General features: G+C 38.6%; 2 pseudogenes; both read right to left on the reverse strand.

Moving 5' to 3' along the window:
• Positions 1 to 12,738: 12,738 nt before the first annotated feature.
• Positions 12,739 to 15,514, reverse strand: LOC108540065 (bcl-2-associated transcription factor 1 pseudogene; annotated as a pseudogene).
• Positions 15,515 to 18,747: 3,233 nt separating this feature from the next.
• On the reverse strand, positions 18,748 to 21,519 carry LOC108540060 (bcl-2-associated transcription factor 1 pseudogene; annotated as a pseudogene).
• Between the last annotated feature and the right edge of the window lie 1,393 nt (positions 21,520 to 22,912).

Genomic DNA, 22,912 nt, shown 5'->3' on the forward strand with positions numbered 1-22,912 from the left:
CATAGCTGATGGTTTAATTTCACTGATCCATGCTGAAAAGGACATAAAGCTTGTGTTTATGACTTTGTGCTTTGTTTATGCTTAGAGCTAGTGTTTCCAGGAAATCAGGATGATGTAAGTTTTGGCTATGTGGTTACAGGTGTTTGGTTTTGGGGTATAGCTACACTGTGGTCTCCATTTTGTTTTTTATGGACAATATATAGAGTGTTAAAATTAAAATTTGGAAAATTTTAAATATTAATTTGTTTTACAATAATAACAAACATATTCGATTAACATAAATAGCATATTTTAGGAAAAATATTTTTCCAAACAAAAAATATCTGAGAAGAGCAGCATTGTTTTATATTTCATAACTGTCTTTAGAGTCTAGCTTAATAGATAGTGGCCGGATTCTCATATCTGTTTCTGCATTCAATCTAGTTTTTTTTTATTTCTAACTTTTAAGTTCAGGGGTACATGTGCAGGATATGCAGGTTTGTTACATAGGTAAACTTGTGCCATGGTGGTTTGCTGCACAGATCATCCCATCACCTAGGTATTAAGTCCAGAATTTATTAGCTATTCTTCCAATGCTCTTCCTTCTGTTGCCCACATACTCTCTGACAGGCCCCAGTGTGTGTTGTTCCCCTCCACGTGTCCATGTATTCTCATCATTTAGCTCCCACTTATCAGCGAGAACATTTGGTGTTTGGTTTTCTGTTCCTGTGTTAATTTTCTGAGGATAATGACCTCCAGCTCCATCCATGTCCCTGCAAAGGCCGTGATCTCATTTCTTTTTTATAGCTGCATTGTATTCCATGGTGTATATCCACATTTACTTTGTTCAGTCTATCAGTGATGAGTATTTAGGTTGATTCCATGTCTTTGTTATTGTGAATAGTGTTGCAATGAACATACGCATGCATGTATCTTTATAATAGAACAATTTATATTCCTTTGATTATCTATCCAGTAATAGGATTGCTGGGTAGAATAGTATTTCTGCCTCTAGGTCTCAGAGCAGTCTCCACACTGTCTTCCACAATGGTTGAACTAATTTACATTACCACCAGCAGTATAAAAGCATTCCCTTTTCTCCACAACCTGGCCAGCATCTATTGTTTTTTGTCTTTTTAATAACAGCCATTCTGACTGCTATGAGATGGTATCTCACTGGGGTTTTCATTTACATTTTTCTAATGATCAGTGATGTTGAGCTTTCTTTCATGTAATTGTTGGCCACATGTATGTCTTCTTTTGAGAAGTGTCAGTTCATGTCCTTTGCCCACTTTTTAATGGGGTTGGTTTTTCCATGTGATAAATTTAAGTTCCTTATGAATGCTGAATATTAGACCTTTGTCAGATGGATAGATTACGAAAATTTTCTTCCATTCTGTAGGTTGTCTGTTTACTCTGATGATAGTTTCTTTTGCTGTGTGGAAGCTCTTTTGCTTAATTGAATCCCATTTTTCAATTTTTGCTTTTGTCACAATTACTTTTGGCATTTTTGTCATAAAATCTTTGCCATGTCTACTCTTTGAGTGGCATTGCCTAGGTTTTCTTCTAGGATTTTCATAGGTTTGCATTTTACATTTAAATCTTTAGCATATCTTGAGTTGATTTTTGTATAAGATGTAAGGAAGTGGTCAGCTTCAATTTTCTGCATATGGATAGTCAGTTCTTTCAGCACTATTTATTAAACAGGGAATCTTTTCCCATTGCTTGTTTTTGTCAGATTTGTTGAAGATCAAATGGTTGCACATGTGTGGTCTTATTTCTGAGTTCTCTATTATGTTCTGTTGGTCTATGTGTCTGTTCTTGTACCAGTACCATGCTGTTTTGGTTACTGTAGCCCTGTAGTATAGTCTGAGGTCAGGTAGCATGATGCCTCCAGCTGAGTTAACCAAACCACAGAGATGGCAGCCTGCCCCTCCCTGCAGAGGCTTCATCCCAGAGAGAGATCAGAGCTCTGTTGAAAATGTGTAGGGGTGACTGGAGGTCCCCAGCTGGGAGGTCTCACCCAGTGAGAAGAAATGGATCGGGATCCCACTTAAAGAAGCAGTCTCACCATGATCTTGCAAAGCAGCTGTGCTGTGCTGAAGGGACCCTTCCTTGTGCAGACAGTTTGGACTTTCCAAAGTCCACAGGCTGGAAAGACCGAGTTGACCAAACAGCAGAGATGTGGCCCGCCCCTTCTCCCAGGGGCTTCATCCTGTCTCAGGCAGACTTCACTCTCTTGATGGTGGCTGGCTGGAATTCCAAGCCAGTGAGTCTTATCTTGAGAAGTGCCAGTGGAAGTGGGCTGCAGAATGATGCTGCTTGACTCCCTGATTCAGCCCCCTTCCAAAGGGTATGTGCAGATTTCATACCTTGCCTCAGTTGCAGACATGTTGGAGATCCCAGGGCCAGAATATGTAAAGCTCCTGGGTCTCTGTGCATGCCTGAGCAGCTGTTCTGCCACGATTCCACACAGCTCTGTGTGTTGGACCCAAGGCCCTGGTGGCATGGGCTTATGAGGGGATCTCCTGATCCATGGATTACAAAGATCCATGGGAGAAGTGTGGCTTCCCAGGGTCGCACCATTGGTCACCACTTCCCTTTGCTGGGAATGGGGGTTTCCTTGGCTCCATATCACTCCTGGGTGGGTCATTGCCCCACCCTACTTTGCTTCGTTTTCCATGGGTTGACTTGTTTTCCTGAGCAGTTCCAATGTGAGTACTTGGATATTTCAGTTGAAAGTGCTCGTATTCAGTTGCCCCATTCATTCCTCTCTGTGAGTGCCTCGGACTGCAGCTGCTTTCTAATAGGCCATCTTGGCCCCATTCTCAACATTTCACTTTTAAATCTCCAACTCCTGCCCAAGAACAATTGTTTTCAAACTATTCAAAGAAGAAATCTCCTATCTGATTTTCCCCTTGCTTTTCTACTCCCCTGATCACCCACCCCACTTACAGCTACTTAAAATTACCATCTAAACTGTCCATGATTAGTGTACAGGACTCCACTGAAAACCTCTAAACTTCAGAATAGTTATCCATACAATTTCTGAAAAAATGCCTTCCTTTAGGGAGATTAGTCATCTACTATTATTTTAAAATAAAATTGTCATATAAGAGAAAAAATATTTTTAAACTGTAAGACATAAAAGGTCAAACTTCTGACAAATGACACATTGTCCAACAGAAACACATAGCTTTGACACTTGGGTAATGTGTGCATCTGATTCAGGAATATTTAATACAGGAAGTACAAACACAGGAAAGTTATCGTATTCACATTGCCTCAAGAGGCTGACCTTAAAAGTGTTTCATGATAATGAAATCTTAATGAAATGAAATGCCTCTGAAATTTTGCCTTTTTATTCTCTACTGAAACTGAAGGGCACTAATCTGTTCTCCCAAACAAATTAAGGTAAGTGAACACTGCCACTTCCCCATTGTTAAGTCTACCCATCTTCATCCTATGCCATTATTAGCTGCAGTGTCCTTGGTCCTGTGGAACAACATCTAAAGAATTTGGACTTTTGCTTATGTTCTTAGTTATTTCAGTTTGAGCAAAGTCAGAAGTGACTTGAAAACCTGAGCCATGTGTGAATTATAAGGTAAAGCAACCTGCTTATAATGGGTCAGAGGAGGAACCTAGACCTCCTCAGGTCTGTGTGCTGCTGCGTGGGCTTGCTTTTCCCTTGCAGCTCCAAGAGGTGTTCCACAAATTCCTTGAAAAAATCATGTTACACTACACTTGCCATTAAGAAAGTGATGACAAGTTTAGAATTTTGAGCTTCTCAGGAAAAATGCTTTGTAAGTAAATGTAAATATTCCAGACTCTGGAGAGGAATATGCATTACAAAGTATAATTTAAAAAAAAAAAAGTATTCTGAAATATGCATCGGTCTTCCATGAGCTGGTTTAGCCTGATCTTCACGGGGTGCTCACATAAAGTTCATTGTACTTAAAAGGCCAAGGAGCCTGGAAGAGGAAAATTCTCCAAAGTAAGGCCACACCACTTTGGCACTGCTCTTGGTCACCTGCTGGCAGGCTTCCATAGAAGTGATGGCACTCCTGCTCTGCCTGCTTCTCCCCATTTGAAATTTCCACAAAGACTAAATGGAACAACAAGCTCCCACAAGATCTAATTCCAACATTGTGTCTTGTGAGGGCTCTCTTCTTTGCTCGTGGACAACTGTCTTCTCATTGTGTCTTCACATGATAGAATAGGTGAGGAAGCTCTCTCTCATCTAGAATAGGTGAGGCCTCTTTTACAAAGGCACTAATTCCATTCATGAGAACTCCACCCTTGTGACCTAAACACCCATCAAAGGCCCCACCACCTACTGCTATCATACTGGAGGTTAGGATTGCAACATATAAATTCTGAGGGGACACTCACATTCGGTATAGCAACAAACAAGTGCTAAGTAGACGAAGAAGTATGGAGAAAAGCATATCGGACAGAGGAACAACAAATGCAACGGCCTTCTGATGGGCATTCTGCTTGACCATGCAAAGCAAGGTTAGAGAGTGAGGTAGGATAAACAAAGATTAGGTATGTAGGGGTTTTGTGGATCCTAGGGAAGATGTAGGACTGTGTCTAAGAGCAAGAAGCAGCTTTCAAAAGGTTTTAAACAGAATCTATTTATGTATTTATTTATTTAGCATTTTTTAAAGTTTTGTCTTCCAACAGTAGAGAGAATGAAATGGAAGAATGGCTGGAGGGATTGGGGAAAACAATTAGTAGATAGTTGTCCAGGAAAGAGATGATGGAGATTTGAACTAGAGCGGTAGCAGAAGAGATAGACAAAACTGGACAATAAAAATAAGAGTCCAATTACAAAAGTTCTTCCAAACAGAGAAATGGGTCACTAGTCTCAGAGAAGGATCCCTGGCAGACAAATATTTTGCCTTGCTCAAGCATAATAAAGAGAAAAAACTTACCAAAGAAATATGTTCTTGTTTAGAGGCCACTTGTCTTTCTCGGAAAGTCTAGCTAGAACTGTCCTAAGCTTCAGCCACTCCTCTTTGTAAAACATTCTTCTCAACACTGAAGTAGCCTTAAAGAACTGGTATTCTTGGTTTTGAAGAAGAAAAATAGAAATTGTAACCATGAACCAATTTCAGAATAAAAATTTTAAGTAATTATTTGTTATTGCTGTTTAATTTTAGTAAACCTGTTTCTAGTTGGTGATTTTCATTTCAGTTTCTTCATTTTGCAGTTTTCTTCCTTTCTTTCAGGTCATATGAGGTAGCTTCTGAAAACTTTGATTTTCCTGGAATTAAAAAAGTCATCTTTCTATTTCTGTGGTCTTTCTAATTTTCCTGGTATTTCCTGAGGTGTTTTAATAGTTTGTCATGTTAAGGAGGTAAGTGTTCCAAGTCTGACTGCATATTTAAACACTAAAATGCATGAAATACAAAGACTATACCATTTAATAAATAAACCTCTTTATGACCTGTATAATGCATTTTTATGTCAAACAGGAAGAATACGAGGAAGAGTCAGCTTTGCCAAAAACAGTAACATGCTTCCGGTCTTAATGCTTAGTAGTAGAAGATGTGGCCCATGGTGCATTACTGTGAGATTGGCTGTCTAATCCCTCTCCCATTTTGGAAACTGCTTTCCTTTTTCCCCAATCATATGCCTGCAGAAGGAGAACCATCATCTCAATACTGAGTGATGGTCTGGGTTTTAGCATTTTATTTTATTTTATTTTATTTTATTTTATTTTATATTTATTTTTTTTTTGAGACCGGAGTCTCCGCTCTGCGCCAGCGCCTGGAGTTGCGAGTGGCGCTGATCTCGCGCTCACTGCAAAGCTCCGCCTCCCGGGTTTAGCTTCTCCTGCCCTCAGCCCCCGAGTAGGCTGGGAGCTACCAGGCCGCCCCACCCCTAACCCACCGCCTGCTAGTTTTTGTATTTTTTAGTAGAGACAGGGTTTTCACCCGGTTAGGCCAGGATGGTCTCAATCTCCTGATCTCGTGATCTGCCTGTCTCGGTCTCCCAAAGTGCTGGGATTACAGGCTCGAGCCACCGTGCCCGGCCTTAGCATTTTACTTAAAATAAATCAATAAATTTCTACCCTGGGATTTTGTAACTGGGACCTAGAATTTTATAATAACATATACTCCATGTGTCAATTTTCTTCCCAATTTACTGTTATCTATCTCAAGTCTGTGTGTACAAGCAGGATTTTCTCATGTCTCACCTTGCATGTTCCACATAGCCATCACATCATAGTTCTCACAGTAGTCCATCCTGATATTCCCAGCTCCTTCCTAAGAAAACTTTGCTTCCCTGCTGGTCACCTCCCATATGCCTTGATGTAGTCACCTTAATAGTGTACTCTGTCTCTGCACTGGAACCAGCAAAATGGTTAATCTGTTCCAGATACATTTTCTGTACTGCCTACTCTTTAATCCTACACAGCATTGCTACATAAGGTTGAAAAGCTATATTGGCCTTTACAGAGAGCTTGAAATAACTAAAGAACATTAAAACATAAAAAAGGAGAAAATTAAATAATGTAACCTCTACCACAGTGTTCTGTAACTCCATATGGAGATGTCCAGACCATAAAACCTACAACGGTGATCATTTAAAAATATGAATAATCTAATTATGTTACAGATGATTTATTTTGGATCAAACACATATTCTGATAAACTAAATGTGCTTAAATATGTCTTGTGTCATTGAACATTGTAACTAGGAAGGTGCTTCTGATACACAAGAGGGTTATAGACAATGGCAAAGGAAGTTGAGGAATGGTTTCTCACACTTGCAGCAAATACTCTTGTAGGTCACTCCATATAGCTGAAATCTGGGTCTGCTGGCCAATGAATCCCTGTGGGACCAAGGAATATGTAGGTATCTGCTCTGTGTTCTATACCCATCCTGGTCTCACATGACACATTTTCTCATTTCTTCTCTAAATAGATATTTTTGAAGCTAAGTATAGATATTTAGCCAGTAAGTATAGAAGCTAGTAAGATATTTTGAAGCTAAGTCTGTGATATTTGTTGACTGTCATGTGCTGTGCATACCATCTAAAATAAAAGCAATCAAGAAGTTTAAACTGTACAGGGTAGCCTCTCATGAACATCTGTTTTCCTTACCTTATGTGCCCCTTCTCAGGTCTGTATCTCTCTCTCTCTCTCTTTTTTTTGTTTTGTTTTGTTTTGTTTTTTGTTTGTTTTGAGATGGAGTCTCACTCTGTCACTAAGGCTGTAGTGCAATGCCATGATCTCAGCTCACTGCAATCTGCCTCCCAGGCTCAGGTGATTCTCCTGCCTCAGCCTCCTGAGTAGATAGGATTACAGGTGTGTGCCATCATGCCTGGCTAATTTTCAGGTCTGTCTCTCTTTGTGATGCTACACACACCTTTTGGGATACTATGTCCCTACCAATAGGAAACCTTTGCTGTATTATGCATTTGACTTCTTTCTGTGGAATATTTTTACATGTCTGAGTGATTCTGCCTAAAATAACAACCCAAGGGTTCTAAAAGTCTTTGTACCAGTATTTGTCATAGAACTTGTCTAATTATCATTCTAATTTCCAGCAGGTAGTGGTGGAAACACAGACACTCACATGTATATATGGAAAATATAAATATTGGTTTGTAATAAAACAGCTTAATTTCAACTCATAAGGAAGAGAAGAAATGTTCTTACCAGTGACAGGCTTTGCAAGGCTAGCAATCTCACAATGGCATACTTAATATGGTCATTATGTAGATCAGTGTTAATTCCTTTCCTTTATCACCAAATTATACTTTCAATTTTCTCCTATTGTATCTCCTGGGAATGGAAAACAAACTCATTGTCAAACACATGTCTCTTAAGGGCTGTTCATTTCACTATACGAAGTTCCAGTAGAAGCTCTGAAATTTATTATTTTAAGGTCTAAAATAAATTTTTGGCTAGGAGATATCCTGCTCAGATTGTCTTTTCCTTCTTCTTTTCTATGAGGGAAGGGGAGCATAATATCTTTCTTTCAATTACAAAATTACATTTAGGAATTAGTGAGTGGTCATGTTTTCTGTCATGCAGAGCAAGCCAATCTATAGAAGTAAGTTAAAGAGTGAATGGACAGAGGAAAAGAGCCATGAGGGCATTGTAGAGCCTGGGACCAGCAGTTCTCAAGACCCATCTGTACTTCTGCCCTTTTTAAGACTGTATTGTTCTCTTCCTTTTATTTCACCAAGATATCATAGTATCTCTCCAATCAATTTCCTTACTAATTAAGGTTAATTCAAATTTTCTATATGTCACTTGCAAGCAAAGGAAACCTCAGTAGAAGACAAAACTAATCAAACAAATGCATTCTGGTCTCATCCACTTGGTCGTATTTAAGAAAAGGTAAACATAATGATTTAGATAGGTGTTGTAGCATGCTAGCTCAGAATGTCAGCATGGTTGCTTCCTGTGCATTTTGCTCCCTCTTAACATTCAGTGCTATCCAAGAGCTAGTTTTCCTCCTCTTGACTATAACAAAGCAGATGGAAAGTCAAATCCAAAAGGAAGATTCTGATTTCTAGGCTTGTAGGACCAACTTTCCCATCTTGTAGACTAGAGGAGTTGGGGGAGGGTAGCACAAAAGTAGAGTATCTCCTAGAGCAAAGAGATATGGAAGAATAAAACCTGTGGTCTTTGAGGAGGGAAGGAGAAGGAATACCAATATACAACCACAAATACCAATAAGCAGAGTGGAAGGAAAAGCAATTACCAAATGGATTGAAGAACTGGCACAACCTATGTCATCAACCTAAAGAAAACCTAGGGTTCAATAGTCTTGGGAACTTCCTAGCCCCTAAACAGGAGGAGGGGCATCTGGACACCTTGTATGAGGATGGAGGCATGCAGGAGAGCATCTTGCCCCTGACCATTGGGGAAGAGAATAGAACCAATTGGATATATCTCTATATTGGGACATCAACTGACACACAGCTCCTGTTACAGAGGACAGTCAGTGCCCAATGCAAAAAGAACCCAAGATTTCAACCACTTATTTGTGAAACTAAAATCTTACACAAGAGAGAACTTAGAGTTTACCCTTGAAAAACTACAACTTCCCAGAAAGAGAGATAGAAACAAATAAGAGCTGTTTTCAAAACAGAAACCTATCAATTAATAGTTGGTTTCTGCTTTTTACGTTTCTGTTTTCCTGATTATCTTTACTACCCACTGCCCTGGAAGAGTTAACTATAATATCAATTATTCAGGCATTGACAGTCTAATTTCCTTCCTTCATCCTACCTTTCTTGGGATTTCCCAAGGCCTCTTACCTACTTGTCATGTTAAATTAACACAAACAGAGTTTTGTGAGATCATTCAAAGCATGGCTTCCTCTTCACACCACCAAGGGCAATGAAACTACATGGAATGTCCCCATATGACAAATTTGTACTTTGCTGTGACTTATATAATTTGTATACACAGTAAACAGGAGCTATCACAGCAAAGGTCAACCTTGCTGATACTACTGAAAGGTCTGTGTCTCAGCATCTTAATTTATTAGTGGTAAGTTCCTTGGAGCTGTAGATTTTATGCTGGACAACTCCTTCTTCTTTTCCAAAAAAAGACATCCTAACTCTTTTGTTTACCTCTCTTTTCTTGCCAAATATTTTTCTCTACCACCTTTCTTTTTAACTTAGATCCCTGGAGCCTATCACCCAAGATCAGCAGCCTAAAGACCATTAGTCTCTGTCCTGAGGTATTTGGGTGGTGGCCAGAAGAATGTCAAGAATGATTTAGTTGAGCTGATTCTATGTATGGGAAAGTAATAGGAAAGACGGTAGCATGTTGTTAGAGCAGGTAGTCAGACAGACATGAACAGGGCAGGAGAGGGACCCCCACAACCAGGAATGTCAGACAACCATCAGGGGATGGTCAAGAGGTTGTTAAACTGTCTCTCTAAAATAATAATTGGTTGCAGCCAGTGTCAGGGAAAGGCAGTCTTCCAAAAAAATAAAATAGAAAACCGAAGCTTGTGATCAGCAGCTTCCAGTTAAGATCTCAGGAGTTTGGTGAGCAGGCTCAATAATGAGCACTAAGAGGCAAAATTGCAGAGTTTAACTGGTCTATAACCTTCTAGGAACACGTGACTGGTAAGGGAAAAACACCTCAAATGAGCAAAAGCACAACTTCAGTAAACACACTCTGCATGTGGCCCTACCCCAGTGCTGCCAGGCCACTCTGCATATGGACAGCCTGCCCAAAGGAAAAGTCAAGGGAGGAGAGACACAAATCCAAGAACCATGCCAGTGTATAAAACCCCAAGTCAAGTGTCAAACAGGGAACTTGGATTTCTTTTCTTTTTTCTTTTTTTATTATACTTTAAGTTCTAGGGTACATGTGCACAACATGCAGGTTTGTTACATATGTATACATGTGCCATGTTGGTGTGCTGCACCCATTAACTCGTCATTTACATTAGGTATATCTCCTAATGCTATTCCTCCCTCCTCCCTCGTCCCCACAATAGGCCCCGGTGTGTGATGTTCCCCTTCCTGTGTCAAAGTGACCTCATTGTTCAATTCCCACCTATGAGTGAGAATATGTGGTGTCTGGTTTTCTGTTCTTGCAATAGTTTGCTGAGAATGATGGTTTCCAGCTACATCCATGTCCCTACAAAGGACATGAACTCATCCTTTTTTATGGCTGCCTAGTATTCCATGGTGTATATGTGCCACATTTTCTTCATCCAGTCTGTCACTGATGGACATTTGGGTTGATTGCAAGTCTTTGCTATTGTGAATAGTGCTGCAATCAACATACATGTGCATGTGTCTTTATAGCAGCATGATTTATAATTCTTTGGGTATATACCCAGTAATGGGACGGCTGGGTCAAATGGTATTTCTAGTTCTAGATCTTTGAGGAATCACCACACTGTCTTCCACAATGGTTGAACTAGGAACTTGGATTTCTAAAGTTGCCTGCTTGTCCCTTTTCCAAGTGTACTTTACTTCCTTTCATTCCTGCTCTAAAATTTTTTTTTGATGTCTAACCAAGTAACTGTTATGTATTTATTTGTATACAATAAAAGGGTCATGAAAATTCTGTGTTGGGGATCACATCCAGGTTGCTTTCACACGTAAATAAGTATTATCTTGAACAGGAGAATATTATATCCTGATTAATGCAATACATACTTTCTTTGGCAGGTATTTCCTCTGCTTTAATAGACAATTTCAGAAAGACATGTATGTGAAGGAGGGAAAAATCACACAATACTAAGGATCTGAGGGTCATAAACATCACATATGTTGAGTTTGCTTTTAGTTTTGTTTCCAACAGCTCTTAACCAATGTCCCTGGCTGTAATCTAGGTGCTAGATGCGTTGCAAATCCTCGAAAGTGTTTAGGTTGAAAGAGCAATACACTTAAGATCTTCAAAAGTTCACATTCACAGAATAAGCATTAGCTCCTTTTAACACACACAACTAAATTAACAAATAAATGTGTCTACTTTTATATATGCCCATAAAGCAGACAGAGTTAACATTGAAATTTACTATTTTAGATTTTCACTACTTTAAGAGCTATCAATATAGACACAAAAGACAGTTCACATTTGAAAAATTATCTACCTGAAGAATAGAATCCTTAAGAGGAAAAAGAACAAGTCATTTTACAAACTGCAACTGAAATAGGGGAGAGAAAAAAAAATAAAAGTTAGATCAATGCGGCAACAAGCTTCCTGCCAAAACTTTTATTGGTGACATTTGAAAAACAATTTTCTTAAAATACTATTAATGAACAGTATGTTGTGTTTCTCTATTTTTACTAATAGTTACACTACAAACTAATGTTCAGCTCAAATAAATATGTAAGATATGAAATCAGGTACTAATGAATCAACTTATTCTGCAGGATAAACCTCCTCTATACCAGTCCCAGGATTGCAGTTTTTCTTCTATTTAAAACTAGGATGTTCAGTAGAAATGGGGTTTCTATTTGCAGTATTATTACAAACCAGTTTCCTCTCACAAATAGCTAATATCTAAGACCATGACTCAAACTGTCAAATAGGAATAGAAAGAGAACACTCAGTTTTGAATGCAAATAGAAAAAGCTCCTAAGAATGTTCTTTATAGGCCACTGCTTGCTTTCAGTAAAAATAATGTTTTCTCAAAACTTTTCAATCTAATTTTTAATAGCTTGTACTTTTTAGCTATTGACAAAGCTTTTTTATTCCTCCTTAAGCATTTGCTCAAGTGTTAAACTAGCTTAGTTTACCAAAGTAACAACTTTTTGTCTGTGGTATACTTCAAAAATTAGTCACCCTACAATGTAGTGTCTTCAAATTAAACAGATGTATACAGTTAAAATAATTAGTGTAGTCTCTATAAACAATTTCTGTTCTGGGATTTATATGTAGAGCTAATGTTTACTTCAGAATAAAACATTGACAAACAGGGAAGGCAGAGAATCAGAACTTTCACAGAGCTGTGCTTGACCATATCTTATAGACAAAGCAGAATTATAATGCATGTAACAAAAATGTTAAGTTTTTTTTTTAAGTTGATAGTTACAAATATGGTACGTAACAATTTTCTACTTTATTTCAGTACAATTTTCAACATACAGTCTACTATTTCTCAAGATATTTGAAGACTTAAAACAAAATTTCTATAGACTACTTGCAAACAGTAAAATTTAAGTAAAATGCTTACATTCTTATTCAAGAACAAAAATCAAGTAAAAAAAAATGGTTGGTGCAAGTACTGCTCTGTCATAATCTTACTTCATATCTGTTATTCCTTTTCTTCCTTGCACCTGTCCTTCTTTTCTTCATTATTTTCCACGGTCTCTTCTTTATCTCCAACAATCCCATCCCTTTTGTATCTGTCATGAGTCCATTTAGGACTGCTACCTGATTTTTTGAAGTTAAAGCGCCCTCTGCCACATTGAAAAGTACTACGACCTTTTCTTCTTTTGGCCCAATAATCCACACCATCATCTCTGTCGTCATGCAAGAAGTACTTTTTGCTCTTTGGGGTATATTCTGGATCCCATTCCTCTTCCTTCAGTCTCTTCTGAATGGTAGTATTTGAGTTGTTTGGACCAGTATTTGTGCCAGCAAAAACTCCTCTGGCTCTTCCTCTGCCTCTAATTCGAAAAAAGGTTCTTCATGGTCAGCTAATTCCGCCAAAACCTGAGTATTCTTCCATTTCATGGTGAGTTTTAAATTTTTCTTCTCTTTCCTTCTTACTCTCCTTTTCTTCTCTAGAACTGGGAGAAGAAGGTGATGCTGAAGAGGATGAAGATCGAGAATGATCTTGCTCTCTACTTTTATGTTTACGCTCATCTTTGTAAGATTTGTATTCCTTGTAATCTTTTGGAGTTTTTTCCTGCTTTTGTGATTCACTGGATTCCCTGAAGCCCTTGGAATCTCCCTGTTCTTTACTTCTTTCTTTTCTATGGCGATCAATGTCATGCCAAAAGTCAGCAGAGTCACACCTTAATTTTTTATCTCCCTTTTGATTTTCTTCTTTAAAAACTCTCTCTTCCCCTGCTAAACGGGTATGCTTCCTCAGGGTACTTGGTGAGATGTCAATTCTTCTGTGTATTTCAGGGCTCTTTTGCTGAGTACTATGTTCTTCAGTGGCTTTCTAAAGCGAAGTGAACCAATCGTTTAGAGTCATTGCGGCTAACTTGAAGTATTGCTCTTCAACATGATGAACCAAGGACACAATGTGTTGAATAAATGACTCTGAAGTGCTGTTGCTGGCCTGTGGCAACTTAATGGGGTCAAAGATGGATCAGAATTCTTGATCCTTCTTGACAGAATGGACAAGTGTACTAGCAAGCAGCCTGTCTTTAGTCAAGGAAGCAGGTCTGTTAGAATCATCAAGAGGAACGCATGCCATTTTGAGTCTGAATTCAGGATGATGACAATCACTCGCCATCATTTTGATCCTAAGTGGGTTTTCCTCTCTGAAAGTAGACTTTTCTCATGCATCCAGATTCTTGTGTAGAGGGGGGCTGTAATCAAAGTGGTCTTCGAGCTTTTCAGACTTTACCTGCTCAGGTGACTGAGTTTCTTTCTTTACTGTTATTCTTTCAGAATTTTTGTCTTCTTCTTTGTGCTTATCTTTTGTAGTGCTAGGTCTTTCTGCTACATATCCAGTCTGTTTAAGTATACAATTTTTTTCTTCTCTAAATGCATCATTTTCTCTATTGCCTTTCAGTGAAACTTTGGACTTGTACTTGAGTCCTTCCTCCTCAGTATTCCAGTGAGATGCAGTAGCAAAACTTTTACCCTGATCTGTGAGTACTGACTTCCTGAACTGTCTGTAATCCTCTGTCTGCTCTATGTCAACCCCTTCTGAATCATTAAACTTTTGTTTTCCAGACTCTTTATCAGTGAAGTAATCTAGAGCTTCCTGATCTTCCCATTCTCCCTCTGCCCTCCTTTTCTCTGATCCTGTCTCTTTTGAAGCCTCTTTATCGCTGGTATTACCCCTATCAAGCAGGAATACTCTAGACTCTTCATCTGTGAACCTTTTTAAGAACTTCCCAGTCTTTGAGTTTCCTGATCTCCACCATCAGGATAAAATGAGGAATGGCCCCAGACTCATCTCTTGGAAAATTCTGTGGTGCAATTGTCTTTGCAGGACTTCTTCGTGAAGGGATGTGATTAATTGGACTATTCTGAGAAGGACTATATCGACTATATCCATTTCCAACAGAACCAGAACCAGACCTTTCAGGACTATGCTGAATGGAATGTGAATGCTGAGAAGGAGTATTTTTTTGCAGAGTGAACTGTACTGAGCATGGGAGGATCAGAGCAAGATGAACTCTGACTAGGTGGTGTAGCAATAGGTGAAGGACTATGGGGTGATCTGGGACTATTATCATAAGCTGAAAGGCCAGGCCAAACATCATCAGATGTGACTGATGACTTATTAAATTCATCGATAAATTCAGATGGGTCATGTTCAAATGTATCTTTCGGTTCCTCCTGTGATTTACTTTTCAACGGACTCTCTTCTTGGGGTTCCCCTTCAGCTTTTTTGGTTTGTTTTCCTGAGACTCTTGTCTTGTCTTTTAGAAACAGGAGATTTGCTATATGGGGATGAAGAACGAGAAGAGGATGATCTTGGAGACCTAGAAGATCTATATGACCAGCAAGATCTGCTTCTGGATCTTTGAGAAGAAACAGATCTTCTTTCTGGACTCCTGGAACGTTAACGACCTCATCTAGGACTCCTAGAGTGCCTTCTATTCCAGACAGGTCTATAACCACCTCGATGATATCTACCTCCTCCTCCTTGATAATACTGTTTACCCCTTCCTCTGTACCCATGTACCCATAAGATCATCTCATTCCTCTATTATTTCTGTAATCGCGATGATAATCTCTAGAATACATATGATCTCTACTACGAGACCTTGAATGTGTTCTGGAACAAGACCTAGAACTGCATCACTTCTTTTAGAATGAGATCTTGATCTTGGTCAAGAACTAGACTGTGATCCAGATTCTGACCGTGAAGAATGTGATCTAGAATTGGAGCAAACCATTTATTTTTTCCTTGGGTGTATTTTCCTTGGGTTTATGCAGGATCAAGAAGTCAAGTGAAGTCTTTTAGATACTGTAAAATACTTCCTGGAGAGAATGCTCTGAGAATTTAAATTCTAAATTCAAATTCCTGACACGCCAAATCGTACTTCCTGGGATTTATCTCCATTGCAACTTAACAGTGGCCATTTCCCAACTCAAGAATGTGAGGAAAACCACAGAGGTACCTTTGACGCACTAGCTCGGCTCCGTCACTTCCTCCTGCTATAAAACTTTTAATAAACTTTCAATCCTGCTCTAAAACTTGCCTCAATCTCTTCCTCTGCCTATGCCCTTCAGTCAAATTCTTTCCTCCTAGGAGGCAAGAACCAAATTGCTGCAGACCTGTACGTATTCACCACTGGTAACAGTGTGACATTATTTTCCTGTGGTTAACAGGAGTATATGGGAAAACACAATGCTCTCTGAGCTAAAAGATATGGGTTCTCTTCCTCAATCTACTACAAACCAGCTGTGGCCTCTAGAAAAGTGTGAAATTTCCCTAGGCTTCACGGAATCATATATATATTGAGCTAGAATAATCATCACATTTTGTAATTGAGACCTAGAGGCCTAAAGTGATTTGCTTGAACTCTTACCACTAGACAAAGGGAGAATAAATTCATTCCAAAGCACTTTAAGACTTGGAGGTGAGACAGAGTATGATTCATTTAAAAAACAAATCTCTTGTTATTCTGCCAACAGCCCACTGCCTGAAGTCAGATTGGGTATGAAGGCCAGTTCCCTTAGTTATAAAACTTGGATGAATGTTTCGCTGCATGTGATAACAAATAAGTAACTTAATTCTCTAAAATACGTTTAAATTTACCTAGGTTAACATTCAAGTAAAATATCCTGAAGACTGTGAGAAGGTTTCAAATGCCCATGAAAAAACTGAACCACCAATGCACACATCACAGATTTCAAAATGGGAAAATGAATCATCAAAGGGAAGGAGTTCAAGAACAAAGTCTAAGATGATACTGAATTTTGATAGGCAGAAGCAGAAACTCTCAAGAAAACTAGAAATCATTATCAGAAAAGTAATAAAAGAAAATAACCCCAAAAAAAAGCAATCAAAAGAAAGACAGAATCTACATTTGCTGGGCATTTACCATGTGTCAAGTATCATGTTTTATACTTTCTCATGTTTTCTCATACAATATTCAAAGCAACTTAAGAGGTTCAGATGGTCAACCTCACTTTGTAAATGAAAACATATATTTAAGAGAGGTGAAGTGACTTGTCTAAGGTCATGGCTAGTATATGGTAAAGCCATTATTCAAATTCAGATTTGTCTGTTTGACGCAAAATACTATGGTTTTGCACTATAACTCTCTTGCATTTAGAGCCAAAAGGGGTAGAACTGGTAGAAACAAAGAAAACACTGGTTTGACTTTTTAAATTTCTTGTTGATATTTCTATTATAGCATACAGCTCCTTTCTTCTTCAAAATGTTTATATATCTATTCAATCTTTTTTCTTTTTCCCTCGGTCCATCTTCCTAAACATACCTGCATTTCTATATTACTCCTTTATATTTATCCAGAAACTACTCTTTCTTCTTCCTCCTTCTTTACTCATTCAAGATTTAGTAGCTTGAACTTCTTTTTAAGAAAAGAAGATACTATAATCATATTGACAGTTTAGTAACATTATTCTGAATACAATAATCTCAACAGTGACTACAAGTAGAATATTAGATACAGGGATATATCTTTTGAGGCTCTTCCTGAATGCTATTAAACTCTAAATGTTTGAGTTTCATGCTCACCAAGATAACATCAGTTCTTTTCCTGGCTACCTGAGAGTCAGATATGTCCACAGATCCTTAGCCTGTTTTCCTTGGTTTCCGCCAAGTAAGCTCTTAGACTGCTGTATTCTCCCTACTTTCCTCTTTACGCAATTTCTCTTTCTTAATCCAAATTCCCCCTATTGCTCTCACTACTCAATCTTTTAGGAATTCCAAGATTAATAAACTCATATCTTCATAATCTTTACTTTGTAATTTCCTCAGTGCTTATAATTTAATACAGTTTAGGTTTTCCCAGGGAAAATGGCTTCCATGAATTGAATCATTTTCCAATATTCCAAGCACATGAAGACCCTAAGATGGCATCAGGATCCTCATTTTTCTCCACCGCCACTTCTAGATAATTACTCTTCTCGTCTCTTGTTAAACCTCACCTCCAACCCTTTCTCAGTCATTCTCACTTATTATTTATTAAAGCCTTTGGCCTTTCCTTCATCTTCAAATCCTGTCATCACCCTGAGGAAACACATAACTGATTTATCTTAAATCTTTTCTCTTTAGATTTCATCACCTCCTTATACCTAGGGATCTCTTCTTAGCTCTATTTTAGGCACTCACTTCCATGAACACATTCTGGGCCTGGTTGTCAAATGCAGCTACTTCACTACTGAAATAATAAACATAGTACCTTTAGGCCGGGCGTGGTGGCTCACGCCTATAATTCCAGCACTTTGGGAGGTGGAGGCATGTGGATCATGAGGTCAGGTGATCGAGACCATCTTGGCTAACACGGTGAAACCCCGTCTCTACTAAAAATACAAAAAGTTAGCCGGGCGAAGTGGCGGGCGCCTGTAGTCCTAACTACTCAGAAGGCTGAGGCAGGAGAATGGTGTGAACCGGGGAGGCAGAGCTTGCAGTGAGCCGAAATCGTGCCNCAACAACTTTTGTCTGTGGTATACTTCAAAATTAGTCGCCCTACAATGTAGTGTCTTCAAATTAAACAGATGTATACAGTTAAAATAATTAGTGTAGTCTCTATAAACAATTTCTGTTCTGGGATTTATATGTAGAGCTAATGTTTACTTCAGAATAAAACATTGACAAACAGGGAAGGCAGAGAATCAGAACTTTCACAGAGCTGTGCTTGACCATATCTTATAGACAAAGCAGAATTATAATGCATGTAACAAAATGTTAAGTTTTTTTTTTAAGTTGATAGTTACAAATATGGTACGTAACAATTTTCTACTTTATTTCAGTACAATTTTCAACATACAGTCTACTATTTCTCAAGATATTTGAAGACTTAAAACAAAATTTCTATAGACTACTTGCAAACAGTAAAATTTAAGTAAAATGCTTACATTCTTATTCAAGAACAAAATCAAGTAAAAAAAATGGTTGGTGCAAGTACTGCTCTGTCATAATCTTACTTCATATCTGTTATTCCTTTTCTTCCTTGCACCTGTCCTTCTTTTCTTCATTATTTTCCACGGTCTCTTCTTTATCTCCAACAATCCCATCCCTTTTGTATCTGTCATGAGTCCATTTAGGACTGCTACCTGATTTTTTGAAGTTAAAGCGCCCTCTGCCACATTGAAAAGTACTACGACCTTTTCTTCTTTTGGCCCAATAATCCACACCATCATCTCTGTCGTCATGCAAGAAGTACTTTTGCTCTTTGGGGTATATTCTGGATCCCATTCCTCTTCCTTCAGTCTCTTCTGAATGGTAGTATTTGAGTTGTTTGGACCAGTATTTGTGCCAGCAAAACTCCTCTGGCTCTTCCTCTGCCTCTAATTCGAAAAAAGGTTCTTCATGGTCAGCTAATTCCGCCAAAACCTGAGTATTCTTCCATTTCATGGTGAGTTTTAAATTTTCTTCTCTTTCCTTCTTACTCTCCTTTTCTTCTCTAGAACTGGGAGAAGAAGGTGATGCTGAAGAGGATGAAGATCGAGAATGATCTTGCTCTCTACTTTTATGTTTACGCTCATCTTTGTAAGATTTGTATTCCTTGTAATCTTTTGGAGTTTTTTCCTGCTTTTGTGATTCACTGGATTCCCTGAAGCCCTTGGAATCTCCCTGTTCTTTACTTCTTTCTTTTCTATGGCGATCAATGTCATGCCAAAAGTCAGCAGAGTCACACCTTAATTTTTTATCTCCCTTTTGATTTTCTTCTTTAAAACTCTCTCTTCCCCTGCTAAACGGGTATGCTTCCTCAGGGTACTTGGTGAGATGTCAATTCTTCTGTGTATTTCAGGGCTCTTTTGCTGAGTACTATGTTCTTCAGTGGCTTTCTAAAGCGAAGTGAACCAATCGTTTAGAGTCATTGCGGCTAACTTGAAGTATTGCTCTTCAACATGATGAACCAAGGACACAATGTGTTGAATAAATGACTCTGAAGTGCTGTTGCTGGCCTGTGGCAACTTAATGGGGTCAAAGATGGATCAGAATTCTTGATCCTTCTTGACAGAATGGACAAGTGTACTAGCAAGCAGCCTGTCTTTAGTCAAGGAAGCAGGTCTGTTAGAATCATCAAGAGGAACGCATGCCATTTTGAGTCTGAATTCAGGATGATGACAATCACTCGCCATCATTTTGATCCTAAGTGGGTTTTCCTCTCTGAAAGTAGACTTTTCTCATGCATCCAGATTCTTGTGTAGAGGGGGGCTGTAATCAAAGTGGTCTTCGAGCTTTTCAGACTTTACCTGCTCAGGTGACTGAGTTTCTTTCTTTACTGTTATTCTTTCAGAATTTTGTCTTCTTCTTTGTGCTTATCTTTTGTAGTGCTAGGTCTTTCTGCTACATATCCAGTCTGTTTAAGTATACAATTTTTTTCTTCTCTAAATGCATCATTTTCTCTATTGCCTTTCAGTGAAACTTTGGACTTGTACTTGAGTCCTTCCTCCTCAGTATTCCAGTGAGATGCAGTAGCAAAACTTTTACCCTGATCTGTGAGTACTGACTTCCTGAACTGTCTGTAATCCTCTGTCTGCTCTATGTCAACCCCTTCTGAATCATTAAACTTTTGTTTTCCAGACTCTTTATCAGTGAAGTAATCTAGAGCTTCCTGATCTTCCCATTCTCCCTCTGCCCTCCTTTTCTCTGATCCTGTCTCTTTTGAAGCCTCTTTATCGCTGGTATTACCCCTATCAAGCAGGAATACTCTAGACTCTTCATCTGTGAACCTTTTAAGAACTTCCCAGTCTTTGAGTTTCCTGATCTCCACCATCAGGATAAAATGAGGAATGGCCCCAGACTCATCTCTTGGAAAATTCTGTGGTGCAATTGTCTTTGCAGGACTTCTTCGTGAAGGGATGTGATTAATTGGACTATTCTGAGAAGGACTATATCGACTATATCCATTTCCAACAGAACCAGAACCAGACCTTTCAGGACTATGCTGAATGGAATGTGAATGCTGAGAAGGAGTATTTTTTTGCAGAGTGAACTGTACTGAGCATGGGAGGATCAGAGCAAGATGAACTCTGACTAGGTGGTGTAGCAATAGGTGAAGGACTATGGGGTGATCTGGGACTATTATCATAAGCTGAAAGGCCAGGCCAAACATCATCAGATGTGACTGATGACTTATTAAATTCATCGATAAATTCAGATGGGTCATGTTCAAATGTATCTTTCGGTTCCTCCTGTGATTTACTTTTCAACGGACTCTCTTCTTGGGGTTCCCCTTCAGCTTTTTTGGTTTGTTTTTCCTGAGACTCTTGTCTTGTCTTTTAGAAACAGGAGATTTGCTATATGGGGATGAAGAACGAGAAGAGGATGATCTTGGAGACCTAGAAGATCTATATGACCAGCAAGATCTGCTTCTGGATCTTTGAGAAGAAACAGATCTTCTTTCTGGACTCCTGGAACGTTAACGACCTCATCTAGGACTCCTAGAGTGCCTTCTATTCCAGACAGGTCTATAACCACCTCGATGATATCTACCTCCTCCTCCTTGATAATACTGTTTACCCCTTCCTCTGTACCCATGTACCCATAAGATCATCTCATTCCTCTATTATTTCTGTAATCGCGATGATAATCTCTAGAATACATATGATCTCTACTACGAGACCTTGAATGTGTTCTGGAACAAGACCTAGAACTGCATCACTTCTTTTTAGAATGAGATCTTGATCTTGGTCAAGAACTAGACTGTGATCCAGATTCTGACCGTGAAGAATGTGATCTAGAATTGGAGCAAACCATTTATTTTTTCCTTGGGTGTATTTTCCTTGGGTTTATGCAGGATCAAGAAGTCAAGTGAAGTCTTTTAGATACTGTAAAAATACTTCCTGGAGAGAATGCTCTGAGAATTTAAATTCTAAATTCAAATTCCTGACACGCCAAATCGTACTTCCTGGGATTTATCTCCATTGCAACTTAACAGTGGCCATTTCCCAACTCAAGAATGTGAGGAAAACCACAGAGGTACCTTTGACGCACTAGCTCGGCTCCGTCACTTCCTCCTGCTATAAAACTTTTTAATAAACTTTCAATCCTGCTCTAAAACTTGCCTCAATCTCTTCCTCTGCCTATGCCCTTCAGTCAAATTCTTTCCTCCTAGGAGGCAAGAACCAAATTGCTGCAGACCTGTACGTATTCACCACTGGTAACAGTGTGACATTATTTTCCTGTGGTTAACAGGAGTATATGGGAAAACACAATGCTCTCTGAGCTAAAAGATATGGGTTCTCTTCCTCAATCTACTACAAACCAGCTGTGGCCTCTAGAAAAGTGTGAAATTTCCCTAGGCTTCACGGAATCATATATATATTGAGCTAGAATAATCATCACATTTTGTAATTGAGACCTAGAGGCCTAAAGTGATTTGCTTGAACTCTTACCACTAGACAAAGGGAGAATAAATTCATTCCAAAGCACTTTAAGACTTGGAGGTGAGACAGAGTATGATTCATTTAAAAAACAAATCTCTTGTTATTCTGCCAACAGCCCACTGCCTGAAGTCAGATTGGGTATGAAGGCCAGTTCCCTTAGTTATAAAACTTGGATGAATGTTTCGCTGCATGTGATAACAAATAAGTAACTTAATTCTCTAAAATACGTTTAAATTTACCTAGGTTAACATTCAAGTAAAATATCCTGAAGACTGTGAGAAGGTTTCAAATGCCCATGAAAAAACTGAACCACCAATGCACACATCACAGATTTCAAAATGGGAAAATGAATCATCAAAGGGAAGGAGTTCAAGAACAAAGTCTAAGATGATACTGAATTTTGATAGGCAGAAGCAGAAACTCTCAAGAAAACTAGAAATCATTATCAGAAAAGTAATAAAAAGAAAATAACCCCAAAAAAAAGCAATCAAAAAGAAAGACAGAATCTACATTTGCTGGGCATTTACCATGTGTCAAGTATCATGTTTTATACTTTCTCATGTTTTCTCATACAATATTCAAAGCAACTTAAGAGGTTCAGATGGTCAACCTCACTTTGTAAATGAAAAACATATATTTAAGAGAGGTGAAGTGACTTGTCTAAGGTCATGGCTAGTATATGGTAAAGCCATTATTCAAATTCAGATTTGTCTGTTTGACGCAAAATACTATGGTTTTGCACTATAACTCTCTTGCATTTAGAG

Source organism: Rhinopithecus bieti, unplaced genomic scaffold, assembly GCF_001698545.2.
Source record: "Rhinopithecus bieti isolate Rb0 unplaced genomic scaffold, ASM169854v2 scaffold_18126, whole genome shotgun sequence".
Taxonomy (NCBI): domain Eukaryota; kingdom Metazoa; phylum Chordata; class Mammalia; order Primates; family Cercopithecidae; genus Rhinopithecus; species Rhinopithecus bieti.